Below are 16,619 nucleotides of genomic sequence, written 5' to 3'. Positions count from 1 at the left end.
TTATCTAATTGGGCTGGCCTTTTGGGCCTTTCCAATTGGGCTTAAGTGTGTGGCTTGGAGTGGGACCAAAAGGAAACAATAAGACACTAGCTCCAATGGGCCTTGGGCTTTTTTGTCAACTCTTGACAAGTCCAAAGCTACCATTAACTATATTTAATACCACTATATAAATATAGTTGCACTCTAGGCCTTATCTATAAATTATATCCCAAGACTTTATTGTACATGCAACCCCTTCATAAAATATTTGTAGTAACACAAAGTCATGGATGTAGGTTGCCACTTTGTAGATTACTACATCTTATCCTTGAGTACCCGGTTTAATCTTTTAAGTTATTCATCATATATTTATGAAATCCAATTTCATAAATATATACTCTAGTAACTATTTACTAAAGTAGTTAGGCCTAACATTCTCAATAACAAACCCATTAAACTTATCTCAAGGGAATATTTTATATATCCGTTAAGAGACTATGAATTCTATCTTGAGAATATATGTTCTATCAACATTAAATGTGGTTGCCCAACATATTGAGGTTTTGACCGTAACTCTAGATCTCACTCCTGATATATCAAAGCAACCTACACCTCATGATCAAGTCCATTATTCTCTCAGGATTAAGAGTTCATGCAAATATAAGTCGTGAGTTTATTATTCATTTGACAGTCGTTAAGAAAATAATAAATCTCACACCGGTCCTGTTCAATATGTTTTAACTCTTAAAACATATCAACATATCAACTAGAAATCTTCATTTCCATGATCAAAACAAATCATCCTAGTTGATATATTATAGTCTTCGCAGATGAAATGACCAATTTTCATCACCGACTACGAACTACATTTTGAGTTTACAAAGAACTTGTGATTTATATCTTCTGTGACTTTTCACATAAATCACATACTATTCATTTCATGGACTATATGATAATGTCTCAATATTCATGTTACCATTATTTTTAGATAATAATAAAACAACTTTATTAAACACAACATTAAGTCATACATAATGTCAAACATAATAAAATATATAACATCATACAATAGGATTTAAGGGCACTAATCCTAACAACAAAGACCAAAATCCAAAGGCTATGTTACGGAATGGGAAGGTGTTAGGCACCCATTCCGCCCAGACAGAGTCTGGTCTTTTAGACTCTTGTGACCAATGTACCATTTTATACATGACATGAATCATATGTTGAATATGTGAAAGATAAACATAAAATCACAAATTTATTCATGAATGAAGTCTCTTCTTTTGAAAAGAATCAGATCGGTTTTAGTTGGTGAAAAAAATGGATTTTTATTTGAAAAATATCGGATCTGTTTTGTAGTATATAAAAAAAGTGGTTTTTGGAGATGAAAATTCAGATAAGTTTTGTGATGATAAAAAAAATGATATTTTTGATAACAAAAAAAAAAAATCAGATCTGTTTTTTTGTTGTATAAGAATGAAAAAGATTTCCTAAGAAGAGAGTTTCACTCATAATTTAAATTTATGCAGCAAACACAAACATAATAAAGTTTTATCTTTTCCTTTATTTTAAAGATCTGCATATATTAAAATTTTAGATTTGTATCTTTAGAAAGATACAAATCAGTTTTGATTTGAAAAAAAATTAAATCTGCAACTAGGGAAGATGCAGATTGCTTTTTATTTTGAAGAAAAATTCAGATCTACATCTAAGAAAGATGCAGATCCGTTTTATTTTAAGAAAAAGTTAGATTTACATCTAAGAAAGATGCAGATCCGTTTTATTTTAAGAAAAAAAAAGGTTGACTACATACAGATATTTAAAATTAAGAAAAGGATTATATCAACAATAAGGAAATGAAGAACATATTTTCATGAAATAAATTGATCATGGTAAAATATGAATATCTAAAATAATTAATCATGCATCATCTTGATAAAGAAATGCATAAAAGCAAAAGGGTTAGAGAACAACCTCTTGCATGAGCACACTTTGTTCTTGAAAGGATGTTTTAGGGCTCAAAGAAATTTTTTTAGTTCTCTTTGAAACCAAAAAACCCTAATTTAAGCAGCAACACTCAGAGAAGGGATTAGGAAATATCGATGATTTGAGAGCCTAAAACGTATGTCTCTTAGAGCATCACCAAAAGGTGCTAAATTATGAGGTTTAGCCTCTATTTATAGAGGTTAGAGGACTCTAAAAAATAGGTACGGACGATTAGGGTTTGAATTCGGATGCATCCTTTTGCGAAAAAAGTTGAAAAGGGTGTGCCTTATTGTCACCCGAAGGCCGTTGAGCCAAAGCCCACAAGGAGAAATTTGGCCCTTTTAGAGTGTCAAAAGTGCTGAATTGCCCTTTGGACTCTGAACACTCTTTTGTGTTTGGGTGCCATTTGGACTCCTCTTCTAGGGTTTTTTGACTTGTTCTTGTACCTAGATGCGTTTTCATCCTCCGTTTATGAGTACCCTAAAATAATTATCTCGTAGATAAGTACCCTAAAATAAATCTTGATACGATTTAGATTATCCACAATTTTATTGTTATCCAATCACTCTTTTTATTTCTATGCATGCAATTCTATTTTGAACACTAATTATCAACCAATCACAAAATTATTTAATTTATGTTAATTGCTTCACCAATCAGATTTAATATAAACAAATCATGTGTGGTCGACTTTACCTAGACACCATGCATGCTAACCATGTAGACTTGATCATGCGATATCTTTCAATCCGATAGTCTGATTTGAAAATCGAAAACACTGTTGCGGCCGTAAGAATCTCAAGATCATTTTCATGGGTACAAAATTGAGTGTCTACAGAATGCCCCTCATTGACAGAGCTTGAAAAGAGAATGTCAATGTAAAATAAAGACACTAATTTCAACGACCATGATTTAATTGAGGTTGAATTTTTAAAGATTACCTAGTTCTCGAACCTAAAACCTTGGAACATAGAACTAGCCTTATCTTTTGAAAAAAAAAATTACCGGACTAAGCTGGTAGTTGATGACTTTGGACATGATTCTTGGCAATTGGGGTGGCTAAAGGACTTTTCTATCCTGATCTTGAAAATGGAGTTGCCTGGGATGACGATCAAAGGTCTTCTTCTACTTTGATCTGGAATGGGATGGCGATCAAAGGTCCTCTTCTACTTTAATCTGGAATTGTTGAAATGTCGATCGAAGGTCCTCCTCTACTTCGATCTGGAAATGTAATGTTGATCAAAGGTCCTCTTCTACTTTGATCTGGAATTGTTGAAATGTCGATTAAAGGTCCTCCGGTAATGTCAATCAAAGGTCCTCCTCCACTTCGACCTGGGATTGTTGAAATGTCAATCAAAGGCCATCCTCTACTTTGATCTGGAATTGAATGACGATCAAAGGTCTTCATCTACTGTGATCTTAGATTTTCCTTCTGCAAAAAAATTCAAAATTCAGAGTTAGATTTTAACTCATAGGTGCTTCATGGTCCCACTGCTTTTGAAATGTATCATTTGCGCACTCTTGATTTGAACTTTACCAAGAAAAGCTTAATTGACAAAAGATTTTTCTTTTGAGAAACATTTGGTTTTTGAAATTTGGAAGTTTTGAAATTTTTATTTCAAATTTTGAGGCCTTTGGGACCAAGAATTTTTTTTTGAAATCCGGAACTTAAAATCTGAAATTTTGAGCCTTAGAATTCTTTTTTTTCGATTTCAAAACCATAGTCATTCATTCATAAAATAACAATTGTCCATATACAAAGCTTCCAGAATGGGTGGTGGAGATTCTTCCAACCAAACAACTTCATCATCTACTTGTCTAGCATACCTTGCTACTGCATGCACAACGGAATTGGCACTCCGTTTAACACAACTAATAGAAAAAGTTTGTAGATTCAAAGCCATACAGCCTATGTGCTCATATATATGTACTAGCCTAGAATAGTTGACCTTTGGACATAATGGTCTTCATCACATTGACATTTTCCCCTTCTATTATTAGCTCTCTAAAACCAGCTTCCATCGCAAATTAAACAGCACATTTGCACGCTAGCACTTCAGCTTCTTCGCTGTCCACTGCTGGAGGTCCCCTTGCCGAGATAGCTACCATCACTTCTCCTTTGTCATTGCGCACTATGGCTTCAAAACCTGAGGCGCTAATCCCTTTAAACACTGCCACATCAAAGTTGAGTTTGTAAAGTAAACCCTGTAACGTCCCTATCAGTCAAAAAAAAAAATGTTAAAGTGAGATTTTTTTTAGCACACACGTGCCCCCCCACCTAACCCCACTACCCATCATTCTCCACCACTCTTTTTTCTCTTATTTCTTCTCTCTTTTGGCCGGCTCTCACTTCTCTTTCTCTCTTTCATTTTTCTTTCTTTTCTCTTCATTTAAACACACTCATTTCTCAACTCACCTGCCGGCCTCCTCTCCAAAACACACCATCTCACCATCATTTTTGCGGCAAGATCACCGGAAAAATTCTTAGGAACCCATAAGCATCTTCATCATTTTATTTGAGGTAAAAATTTCTAATCTTTTGGTGGGTTTTACACTTTTACTTGAGGATATTTTTTATCTAAGCTTTGATAATGATACCCATGTGATTTATGAGCATTGGAAGTGATATATATGTGTTTTTATGTATGGGTTTTGTATTGGTGGAATTTTTGATGAGTGGGTATATATATTTTGTGCTAAAATGGCTATTCAAGGTTTATGTATGGTGGAAAAATTTAGGGGTTTTAAGATATAATGTATGATGGTTGGTAAATTAATTTTGCCATTGTCATTGGGTTTATTTGGAGTTAGTGAAATTCTAAATTTCTTGTCTTGGAGGATATGTTGATTTTTGCTTTTATGGGTCTCTCAATGATGTAGTGTAAATCTTATGAAAACTAGTCATAATGTTGGAGATATTATGAAATGGGTTAACTTTATAAATTGGAGTTGATACCTTGTGAATAAATTTGTTGAGAAACTTTGGGAATGGTATATATTATTTTTGATGAGGTTAAATAGTAGGCTTGCCTAATTAAGTGTTTATTTGGCAAATCCTAAATTTTGGTTAGATACAATTTCAAGTTTTATACTTATTGTAATAGGTTTACTTGATATTGTTTAGGTTCTAGCTAATCTCCTTGGAGCTTGGAGAGTTAGGCTTTTGTGGTTGCGAGGTAAGTAGCTTCTTAATGGGATATTTTTGGAAAATTACCATATTTCACAAACGATGTTTTTGGGTCAAACACATTTTGGAAAATTATATATGGATATATGTTTTCTTAAAATTGTCGTGTTGTGACCCTATTACATATTATTATATATAAAAATGCATAATATTTGGTATTGCATTTGGGGAAATGCATGAATTGTTGACATGGAAAAATGAGCATCTTTTATTTAATCTTTGATAAGAAAATCATGGATTTTATGGTGTATTGGAAAATTTAAAGATGCTTATCTTGTCTTAGTACTTGAGAAATTGATAGAAAATCTTTTTGGCAAGAATGAAGTTGAAAACCTTACAAACTTTGTGGAAGTAGATTATTTAAGGTTTTTTTGAAATTACTTGGATATAAACTATGTGTTTCAAAGTAATGTAACTTGTGAGCATTATGTAGTTTTAACACCATGCCATGTGTGATTTTCCGGTGATCACCCGATTTGGTTTTCGTAGTCTTTATGACAACGGAATCAAATCTAGGTCAGTGCCCTTTCATTTTGGGTGAGGCGTTCTTCCCTAGTGTCCATGGGGGGAAGAGGTTCCTTGATTGTGTGTGGGTGAGGCTGTTGTCCATAGGGCCAAAAGACCACATGCAAAAGAGGTCCTATTTGACGCTCTCTCTCTACTGCCCATGGGGGGAGAGAAAAACCTTGAGGGTATGGGTGAGGCTGCTGTCCATGGGGCCAAGAGTCTGCATACCAGAGAGGACAATATCATGCCAGTTGTGAATTGGTGGATCCCCTGACCGGTCTATGTGGTAGTGTGGTATATTTTTGTGATAATTTATCTTATGTTAGATATTATGGCTTTGGAATTTATATTGTTAATGTTCACAGATTATAGTATATTGTTTCAAGGTAGTTACTTAAAGAAAATTTGGTATTTCATTATTTAATCATCCTTGTCATATTATTATTATTGAAGATGAAACTTGCATTTCTCCCACCCCCATTAATTATGCTACTTACTGGGCCCTGTCTCATCCCACTATTTTTATAAACTTTTCAGAGTAGGCAACAATATTTTGAGACAGCTTTTGGTGGCTAATAGTAGTTAGACTAACTACTGATGGAGGCTGAACTTTTGTAATGGAGTTATTTGATGATGTACATTTTAGAATAGGCTTGACTCATTCTTTTGTATATTATAGTGGTTGTGACTATATTCCCACTAATGGAACAAGCTGTTGATATGTAATTATTATTCAGACCTCTATTCTTTTGTGGCCAATGGTCTTTGTAATTAATGCTTAAAGCTTTGACTTACTTTAAGAGTATATTCAATGGAATTATTAAGATAATTCTTGATGTTGATACTTGATAGGATTTATGTGGATTGAATTGTCAAAAAGTAAAAATTTACAGGTACTTGAGATGTCTTTCTCACGCTTTAAACCCTTTGGGGTTTGGAGCGTGACAAACCCGATGGCGGACTCCATGAAACCTGAGACTTCACTGCTCCACTAGTTTCCTAGACTGACAAGAGGTTTTTAGCCTCTCTAAACTCTTTCAAATAGTCTTCTGCTCTCCTATTCAGTAACTGTGGGTCCTGCAACTTTCCCGTGCAATATAGCATTTCTTTGGTTCCATATAACCCAATACTGAACCAGAAACAATTATATTTCCTCCCCTGAAACTTTGTCCAACAAATCTTCGAGCAGCTGCACCATATCAACTTGACTTGTTGCTAGTTTCTGCACTTCGATGTTACTGCTTGCCTAAATGCCTTGCGCAACCCACATTCCCATAATGTATGCAATACCAATTCAGACCCCTGTTTACACAATCCGCATATATTATCCTCAGTGATCTTTCGGCGAGCCAAGTTTTTTCCTGTTGGCAATATGTCATGGCAGACCCTCCATGCAAATATTTTTATTTTGTTTAGCAATCGGCAATTCCATAGTTTCTTCCATATCCAATCCCTGTCATTCCACACTAAGCTCCCCTCCAAGCCACCTACCTCCTATGATAATAATCTAGCTGTATGATATCCGAATTTCACCGTAAACACTCCTATTTTATTTGGAAGCCACATTATCAAATCTGGAACTTGTTTTCTACTCAAGGGAACTCGAATAATAGCCTTCACATCCTCCTTATAAAACTTTGCAGCAAGCACTCCACGGTCCCAGTCAAGCACTGTCCAATTAATGAGTTCTGAAACACGCCCATCTCCATCCTCTTCCAAAGATGGGTTTAAGACCTTATTTGTTGGATAATTTGGAATCCACCTATCTTGAGTGACCTAAATATTTGAGCCATCTCCTACCCTCCAACAGCACCCTTTTTTCAGAATAGGATGGGTACCATCGAACTTTTCCACACATAGGAGCTATTAGGCACATCAGTGGCTTCCAAAAAAGTACCTCGCTTTGAAGCACCTATAAAGCAGTGACTCAGTGTCTTGTAGAAATCTCCATCCTTGCTATGCTAACATTGCTATATATAAAACATCGTATATCTTGATAGCCCATACCTCCTTCCTTCTTTGGTTTGGATGGCACTTGCTAACTCTTCCAGTGTATCTTCCTTTCATTACCAACTTGTCCCACCAAAATCTAGCACACATAGCATTTAGGTCATTGTATAATTTTACTAGTAACTGAAATACTCCCATCGTGTAAGTAAAAATAGATTGAGCCACTGCTTTTATGAGAACTACCTTCCCAGCTTTAGACAACAGTTGGCCTTTCCATCCCTGTATTTTTTTCCAAACTTTATCCTTTAGATAGGAAGAAGTTTGGTATTTGGATCTACCAACTAGGGTAGGTAACCCCAAATAAGTCTCAAACCTGTCAACCTCCCTAACTCCCAGAGCCATTCTAATTCTTGCCCTCTGATCACCATCCGTATTGCTACTAAAGTAGACTGATGATTTCTCAAAATTGATGCATTGCCTCGATCCAGCTGCATATGTCTGTAATACCTCAGTAATGGCCTGCACCTCCTCTTGAGTTGCCTGATAAAATAATAATGAATCATTAGCAAATAATAAGTGAGAGAGATTAAGTGCTCTTCTACATATGCCTACTCCATGAATCCGCCTATCCTCCTTTGCCTTGGCTAATAATGATGAAAAACCTTCTGCACACAACAAAAACAAATAAGGTGATAAAGGGTCTCCTTGGCAGATCCCCTTAGAAGGTTTGATATTACCATAAGCTTTTCCATTAATGCGTACAGAAAATGTAGGAGATGTCACACAGGTCATAACTCTATCAATCCAAGATTCAGGCAATCCCAATCTAGACATAACACCCTTCAAAAAAGGCCACTCCACACGGTCATATGCTTTATTGATATCCAATTTCAGAGCCAAAGAACCTCATTTACCCGGTTTCCTACCATGCATGGTATGCAGAGTCTCATATGCTACTAAACATTATTAGTAATCAAACGACCAGGGACAAAGGCACTTTGAGTGGGGGAAATCAACAAAGGCAAAATGAGCTTCAATCTATTGGCCAACACCTTAGAAATAATTTTATATATGGCATTACAGAGACTGATAGGTCTATAATCAGATATCCTCTCTAGTGACTTAATTTTCGAAATAAGCATAATATGAATATAATTAATTTTAGGCAACATATCACCGGAATTGAGAAAATCTAACACAGCATTAGTCACATCATCCCCTACTATATGCCAAAACTTTTGATAAAATAAAGCATTCATACTATTAGGTCCAAGAGCCTTTGTTGGTCCCATCTGGAACAACGCTACTCTGACTTCTTCTGCACTATATTCATTGGACAACACTTCTAGCATATTCGGGGTCACTTTATGTGGTACTATTTTAAGGCAGTCATCCATCCGGTCACATCCACCAGAACTAAATATAGAGTCAAAATAATTTTTCGCCACCCCAGCAATATCATCAATCCTCTCAACCCAATTCTGTTGTTGATCCCTTATACCTTGAATAAAATTCCTTCTTCTTCTTTGGGATGCCTTGGAATGGAAAAACTTGGTGTTTTTAACACCATGTTTCAGCCAAGAAACTCTAGATCGTTGATGCTAGTAGATCTCCTACTTGGTGAGAAGGTCATCCAATCTCTTGCTTACCTCCAAAAACTCAGCTTTGTTCTCCTTAGTTGGTTCACCAGTAGTTAAAGCTTCAATTTTTTTTTCTGCAATCTTTTAATCTCCTCAACATCTGGATGTGTCTTCAATGAACCCCAAGCCAGCAAATTTGCCCCACAAGCCTTTATTTTTTCCTAAATAATAGCTATGGCCGAACCTGTCCTACCTCCCAATCTCCATTATTCCTCCATAGTTTTCTCACAGTCCTCCCATAATAGCCTTGATTCTTCAAATTTGAATCCTAGTGCGCCCTTTGCTCGACTTTCTATATCTGATTTGGTCTGCATGATCAAAGGTAGGTGATCCGATGCATGTGATACTAAATGAGTGATTATGGTAGCAAGAAATCTCTCATTCCAACCAATGTTAGCCACTGCTCGATCTAACCGATGCCTGGTGTTTGCTCTCCCTGGTCTTTTGTTGTTCCATGTGAAAGGATACCCATGAAACCCTAAATCCACCAACCCACAAGAATCCAATGCCAATCCAAATTCCTCCATTTGATTATATGGTGGTGGAAAAGCATTTTTGTTTCTCCTTAGCATATAAGATTGCATTAAAATCTCCTATGCTACACCAAGGTCCACTGACCAATGTAGAAAGATGACATAAGAGAGCCCAGGATTTTTGACTGGCTTCAGGCCATCCATAGAAGCAAGTTAAGTACCATTCAAACCCATCATCCTCCACTACCTTAGCTAGGATGTGATTCTCTGTATAATTAATCACATCAAGTTGCAATTCCAGTTTCCACAACAATGCCAATCCCCTTCCCGAATTCGGTTTCTTGACAATAAGTTTATTCTTGTAAGGTATTACTCTACAGTGTTTATCAAAACCTTCTTTGTCCAATCTTGTCTTCTTGTCTCCATTAAACTGTGGGTGCTTGATCCCTCACAATTTTGTGAAGGCTATGAATTGTCCAAGGGTTCCCAAACCCTTGGCAGTTCTAGCTTAGGAGCCTCATTATGCTCGGCAGGGGTGGTTCGGCACCCTCGTCGTTTTGGTTGTTTTGTGAAGCACCTTCAATCTTCTCACGTTTCTTTGATTGTTCATCAATGCTAATTCCACGTACACTTCTTTTTGCTGCACTCCTCTCTTTCCCAAGGTAGGTGACTCCTCATGTGAAACCTCCTTCAGCCCACATACTATACGAGGTAGTTTTTTCTACGTGGCCTAAGCCTTAAATGACAACAGTCCATCAGTTTGCACGTTCTTTACATGTTCAGCCACCAACTTCAGACTATTCCTCTCTTCATTTGAATTAGATTTTTCTGGAAACACATCTTCTTTTGTGTTCAAATTTGAATACCCCTCCTTTTCTGAATTTGTTTCAGCCCCATTATCTTCGCTAGTCAAGTTCAAATTTAAATTATTACATCCAGTTTCATCCATATCCAACCAATCCATATATGTATTTAATCTGCCAATTTTTTCTAATCTGATATTCTCACTCCATTGTTTCTCGGTAATAATATCTCCCTTATCCTGAGCAATCCCGAGATTTTTGGATAATCCTTCCTCCCGCCTTGCATGCATCCTAGGGTTTGGAGAATGGTTGTGAGTCGCCGCCACCTCATTGCCACTATCCTCTACTTCTCTGTTTCCCTTCTCCGTTTCACTCCTCAAGAAGTATGACTGGTCTGGATCCCTCTTAAATGATGCCCAAGGCCGGGCACCGCTTGCTTTCAGCCACTCCCCATACGGACATGTTACTTCCTTCCCCTTCTTCGTGAGAGTAAAATAACCAGCACAATGCTTGAGATAATGACCCAACAATCCACAGAAATGGCAAAATAGAGGCAATCTTTCATACTTGAACGTAGTCCAAATTCGCTTTCCATTCGAACTGTTGGGAAATTTAGACCCTAGTTGATAGAATTAACAAGTTTTAAACCCAAGTTGTTAATTAGATTATTATGAATAAAACTTGTTAAAACAAGCAATCATCAATATCATGTCAAATATAAGTGCAACGGAAAAGTAAATAAGACAAGATATGATGACCTAGGAAAACCAATGAAACAAACTAATTTCACAGTAAAAAACCTGGGGGGAAACCTTCTCGAAAAGAAATTCACTATAGTAAAAAGAAGTTTCAGATCTAGTACAAAACCTTTGTCCCTAGACTCTACAATCCCCGTAGATGAACTTACGGTAGAAATCTTCTACCGCTTTAGAACCTTTGAACTCTTCAATATATGAACGCCATCTTTTGATGAACGGATCCCAGTATGTGACTAACTCCTTTGCACGAATCCCAGTACGTGACTTACTCACCAACTTGAGAAAGAAGAATGTTGGCTACAAAGTTCTTCACTTCATCAACAATGAAGATCAAGAAGCACTTGGTTACAAAACCCTAAGGCGCAAAGATGCAGTAGCTTCTTTTCGAGAGAATAAGACTTCGGTCACCTTTTGCATGTGTTCTTCTTGTATTCTCTTATGCGACGGCCTTTAAAATAAGCCTCATATATGTCTAAGGTTGTGAGAAAAAAAACCTTACACATATACGTAAGCATGGGCCAAAAATCCGATCTGGAAATCTGAATTTCGTAAAGCTCGATAGATACAGCTGTCAAGACCTCGATAGATAGCTATCTGTTGAGCAGCTATCGAGCTTTAATGAATCTGCACTTCTTTACTTGTTTCTTAGAAAAATTTGCATGGCTTCAATACTAGACTTGAAATTTTGTTCTTTGAAGTATTAAACACATCCTATATCTACCCAAATACAAGTAAAGTGTGTTTTGTGAAAGGAGTAGCCAATTACATAAAATTGACATATGTTCCTAACATGATTCGCATATGTCCTAACAATCTTCCCTTTTGGCAATCTATGACAAAACCATAACAAACAAATGAACATATGAGAGAAGTCATAAATCACTCAACTCATACTCACTTGTTAAGGACAATAAAATCTATCCTAACACAAAATCTTGAAAAACTTTGCAAGAAGAGAGTTCATGGCAAGTAGACTTTGACAACCTGTATTTCTGAAACACTTTAAACAAAACTCATCAAGGCATGTTAGTGTGAAACAGAAATAGTAGATTGTGTACAATAAAGAAACATGTGTATAAAAATAGAAAAGAAACAAGACATGTAGAGGTAGATGAAGAAGACATACATCATCATATATATATATATCAAAGATAAGCACAATGTATGAAAACATGGTCACAAGACCGGTGTACAAGAAGAAGAAGCTAACAGAAGCTCCTACAACAACAAGGAGGTAAACACTCCTCCTAACAAGATGAAACACAACTCCCCCTTACAAGGGCATGTATTTCTCCCCCTAACATGTAGAATCTTAAAAGGAAACCACATATTCTCCACAATTTCTCCCCCATTTTTGTCATGATTGACAAAGGGTTCAAGAAGCTACAAAGCTTCTCTTGAGAACATAAAGATGATCAAGGATGATCAAGGGGGAAAAAGGATTCCATAAAAATGAATGAATGTAATGAAACAAGATGCTATGGATGACAAGATAATAGAAACATGCAAAACATGTAAAAACAATGCATACAAAAGGATCTGGATGGATCAAGAGGTGTTGAGTAGCTATCGAGATGACCTCGATGTTACGAACAACTATCGAGGAGACAAAAACTTTCTCGATGGATCGAGAAGCTATCGAGATTGCGATAAAGAAAAGCTGAAAAATCTCGAAAGATAGCCTAGCTGTCGAGAGGCGTCGAAGAGCTGTCGGGATTGCTTAAAAACAATTTTTTTAAGAAGAGAAAAACACATACATGAATGAAATCAAGCATGCTACTCAACCAAAGATCCAAATAAAATTTTAACCTCTCAAAAACATCTCTTAACAAGAAAAATGTAAGCACATAGATCCTAAAACAAATACACATACTAAACAAGTCTAACCAATTTTATATTTCAAAAACAAGTTTAGACAATTTAGTGAGCAAACATCAGTGCATGTCAACCTTGTGATGGCCAAATCACATTATACCTACACATGTATCAAGAGTAGCAAAGAATGTTGCGTGTGAAAATATTGCAAGATTGCATAAGTATCTCTATGTTATGACGATTTGAGATATGAGTAAATAAATTTAACTCACACACGATCATAACTGCTTGATGGGAACTATCACCTTCGAGGTACATCCTATAACTCCCACATCTCCTAGAATACACGCTTGCAATCATATATAAATCATTTTGATCTTTTTGCTTTTATGTTTCTTTGAATATTTTTCTTTTATTAAGCATATCATGCATGGGCATATAAGAGAGAGAAAAGAAATACCCAATTATGTTAAGCTTTTCGACATTGAACTTTTGCTATGCCGAAGCATACTGATGTCATTTCATGATTGGCGGGCAACAGAAGTGAGATGGTTATTTATGCCTTTCTCTTAGGATTTTCTAGTCCTTCCCGTCAAAAAGAGTGATACAAGTGTTAAGTACAAGAGCTTACTTAACCTTACTCATCACAAACATGAGTCACAAAGCTCACTTGCTTAGTTGTGCATAGAGATGCTCATCTAAGCTACAAGAGATACAAAGTTAAGAAAATTTTGTTTCAATGGCCATTCAAGGTACACAAGTACCAATGTGCACATACACACACTGTTTTGTATTTTTCTGATTTTTCATTTTTTTTATTTTGAAAACAAAATAAAATAAAAAATAAAAACAACTAAACAAAAACAAACAAACAACATGAAAGCATGAAAGAAATATGATGCATGAAAGTATGATAGAAAGGTGCAGATGCATGAAAGCATGATTCCAAAAGTAGATAAGAAATCAAGCAAAGAGAGTCCTACTATAGACAGAAAGAATTAAAGCAGAGGACAACGGAAAAAACAATTAAGTCTTAGGCTCATTTCTCACCCACACAGCACGAGTTTTTGGTCGTGAAGATGAAAAGGCACATGTCCTAGTATGTCTACTAAAGGACATGGAAGAATTAAAATTCTGCTAAAATTGAGTTAAAAAGCTCAAGACTTTTAATAACTCTCCAAACAAAGGTGTAGGTCCTTAAGAGAAAACCTGTGACCGTTTAGACACTAGCTTTTGAGGACACAACTTAAAGCAAGTAGGACGAATATGTCCAGAAACACCACAATGGTGACAAACATGAGACTTAACAATGAATTTAGAATTAGCCAAATTAGTTTTGGATTTCATACCTTTATCACATTTTTCAAATTGGAGCACAAAGACTGTCCTTGATCCAGAAGCTGTGGAAGAGGAGGGGCTAGAGGAGATAGCATATCCTAAGCCAGTCTTATCAGAACTAGGCTTTTGAGCACTCAAGACCTCAAGTTTTGCACTAGACATCCTCTCCATTTGAGTTCTAGCTTGACTAAGCTCAACCTCGAGATTCTTGACTTTCTCTTCTAATGAGGTGTTCTCCACAACAAGAGTCTCAACTAACCTTGTAGTCTCATCTAGTTTGACTAACAAATCAGCTTTTTCAATTTTTACCTCATTAAGCTCTTTTCTACAAAGATGAGAAGCCTTTTTAGATTTTATGAATTCAGTGCATAGCTTATCATATGCTTCCTGAAAGGTCTGTTAGGATTAGTGCCCTTAAATCCTATTGTTTGATGCTATGCATGTTATTATTTATGACATTATGTATGACTTAATGTTGTGTTTAATAAATTTGTTTTATTATTATCTAAAAATAATGGTAACATGAATATTAGGACATTATCATATTGTCCATGAGATGCATTGTATGTGATTTATGTGATTTAGTCATAGAAGATGTAAATCACAAGTTCCTTGTAAACTCAAAATGTAGTTCGTAGTCGGTGATGAAAATTGGGCATTTCATCTGCGAGGACTATAACATATCAACTAAGATGATTTGTCTTGATCATGAAAATAGAAATTTCTAGTTGGTATGTTGATATGTTTTAAGAGTTAAAACATATTGAATTGGACCGTGTGAGATTTATTATTCTTCCAACGATTGCCATATGAATAATAAACTCACGACTTATATTTGCATGAACTCTTAATCCTAAAAGAATAATGGATTTGATCATGAGGTGTAGGTTGCTTTGATATATCAAGAGTGAGATCTAGAGTAACAGTCAAAATCTCAGTATGTTGGGCAACCACATTTAGTGTTGATGGAACATATATTCTCAAGATAGAATTCATAGTCTCTTAACGGAGATACAAAATATTCCCTTGAGATAAGTTTAATGGGATTGTTATTCAGAGAGTTAGGCTTAACCACTTTAGTAAGGAGTTACTAAAGTATATATATTTATGGAATTGGATTTCATAAATATATATAATGAATAACTTTAAAGGATTAAACGGTACTCAAGGAATTAAGATATAGTAATCTACAAAGTGGCAGTCTTCTTTCATGACTTTGTATTGCTACGAATATTTTATGAAGGGGTTGTATGTACAATAAAGTCTTGGGATATAATTTATAAATAAGGCCTAGAGTGCAACTATATTTATATAGTGGTATTAAATATAGTTAATGGTAACTTTGGACTTGTCAAGAGTTGACAGAAAAGCCCAAGGCCCATTGGAGCTAGTGTCTTATTGGTCCCTTTTGGTCCCACTCCAAGCCACACACTTAAGCCCAATTAGAAAGGCCCAAAAGGCTAGCCCAATTAGATAATCAGTTAGACACAAAGGGAGAAATACACATAATTTTTTGTAGAGAATTTTGTGAGAATAATTTTGCGAAGTGGTGCATGTTAGTGTTAGACACTTTTTAACATTCTCCCTTTGGAACTGATTGAGAGACCACACATCTTGGGCATTAGTGGAATTGGAGTGAAGATTGAAAGTGTTCTCAAGTGATTTTGATCTTCAATTTTGAAATTCAAAGCTCCAAGGTACACTCTCTTGTTCATAAATTCTGAAACTTATATAGTACATGTTAACTTTTTTGAATGAAGTAGATCTGTTATTTTTCTGCTGCGCGCACATGCATATTTCCATCAGGGTCAACTTCTTGGGTACTTCCTCATCAGAAGAATCTTCACTATCACTAGCACTCTCCACAATCACCTTATCGGTTGAGGCAGCAAATGCCATAATGTGATCATATTCATCCACATACTCATCAGAGGAGTCATTCTCAATGTCACTCCAAGTAGCAACCAACCCTTTATCTTTTGACTTCTTGAACTTTTCTTTCATAAAGTAGTTTGGGCACTCTATCCTCATATGACCAAAACCTTTACACTCATGGCATTGGATGAGGAGCTTCTCATTCTTACCCTTCCTAGAGGATTTAGATTTCCTAGGAGATTTCCCCTTATCCTTTTTCCTAAACTGAAGAAGCTTGATAATCTCTTCAGTTATGAAGGTTAGAT

General features: G+C 35.8%; 1 long non-coding RNA gene across 1 annotated transcript; it reads left to right on the top strand.

The window, feature by feature from the left end:
- The first annotated feature begins 4,292 nt into the window (after positions 1-4,292).
- Positions 4,293-6,491, top strand: LOC142631913 (uncharacterized). The gene is made up of 3 exons (XR_012843680.1): positions 4,293-4,489; positions 5,093-5,144; positions 6,200-6,491. It is a non-coding gene; the product is annotated as an uncharacterized LOC142631913 (long non-coding RNA).
- Positions 6,492-16,619: the final 10,128 nt, after the last annotated feature.

Source organism: Castanea sativa, chromosome 4 (genome assembly GCF_040712315.1).
Source record: "Castanea sativa cultivar Marrone di Chiusa Pesio chromosome 4, ASM4071231v1".
Lineage (NCBI taxonomy): Eukaryota > Viridiplantae > Streptophyta > Magnoliopsida > Fagales > Fagaceae > Castanea > Castanea sativa.
Note: the sequence above shows the minus strand (reverse complement) of the source record. Positions and strands in the feature narration are given on the sequence as shown.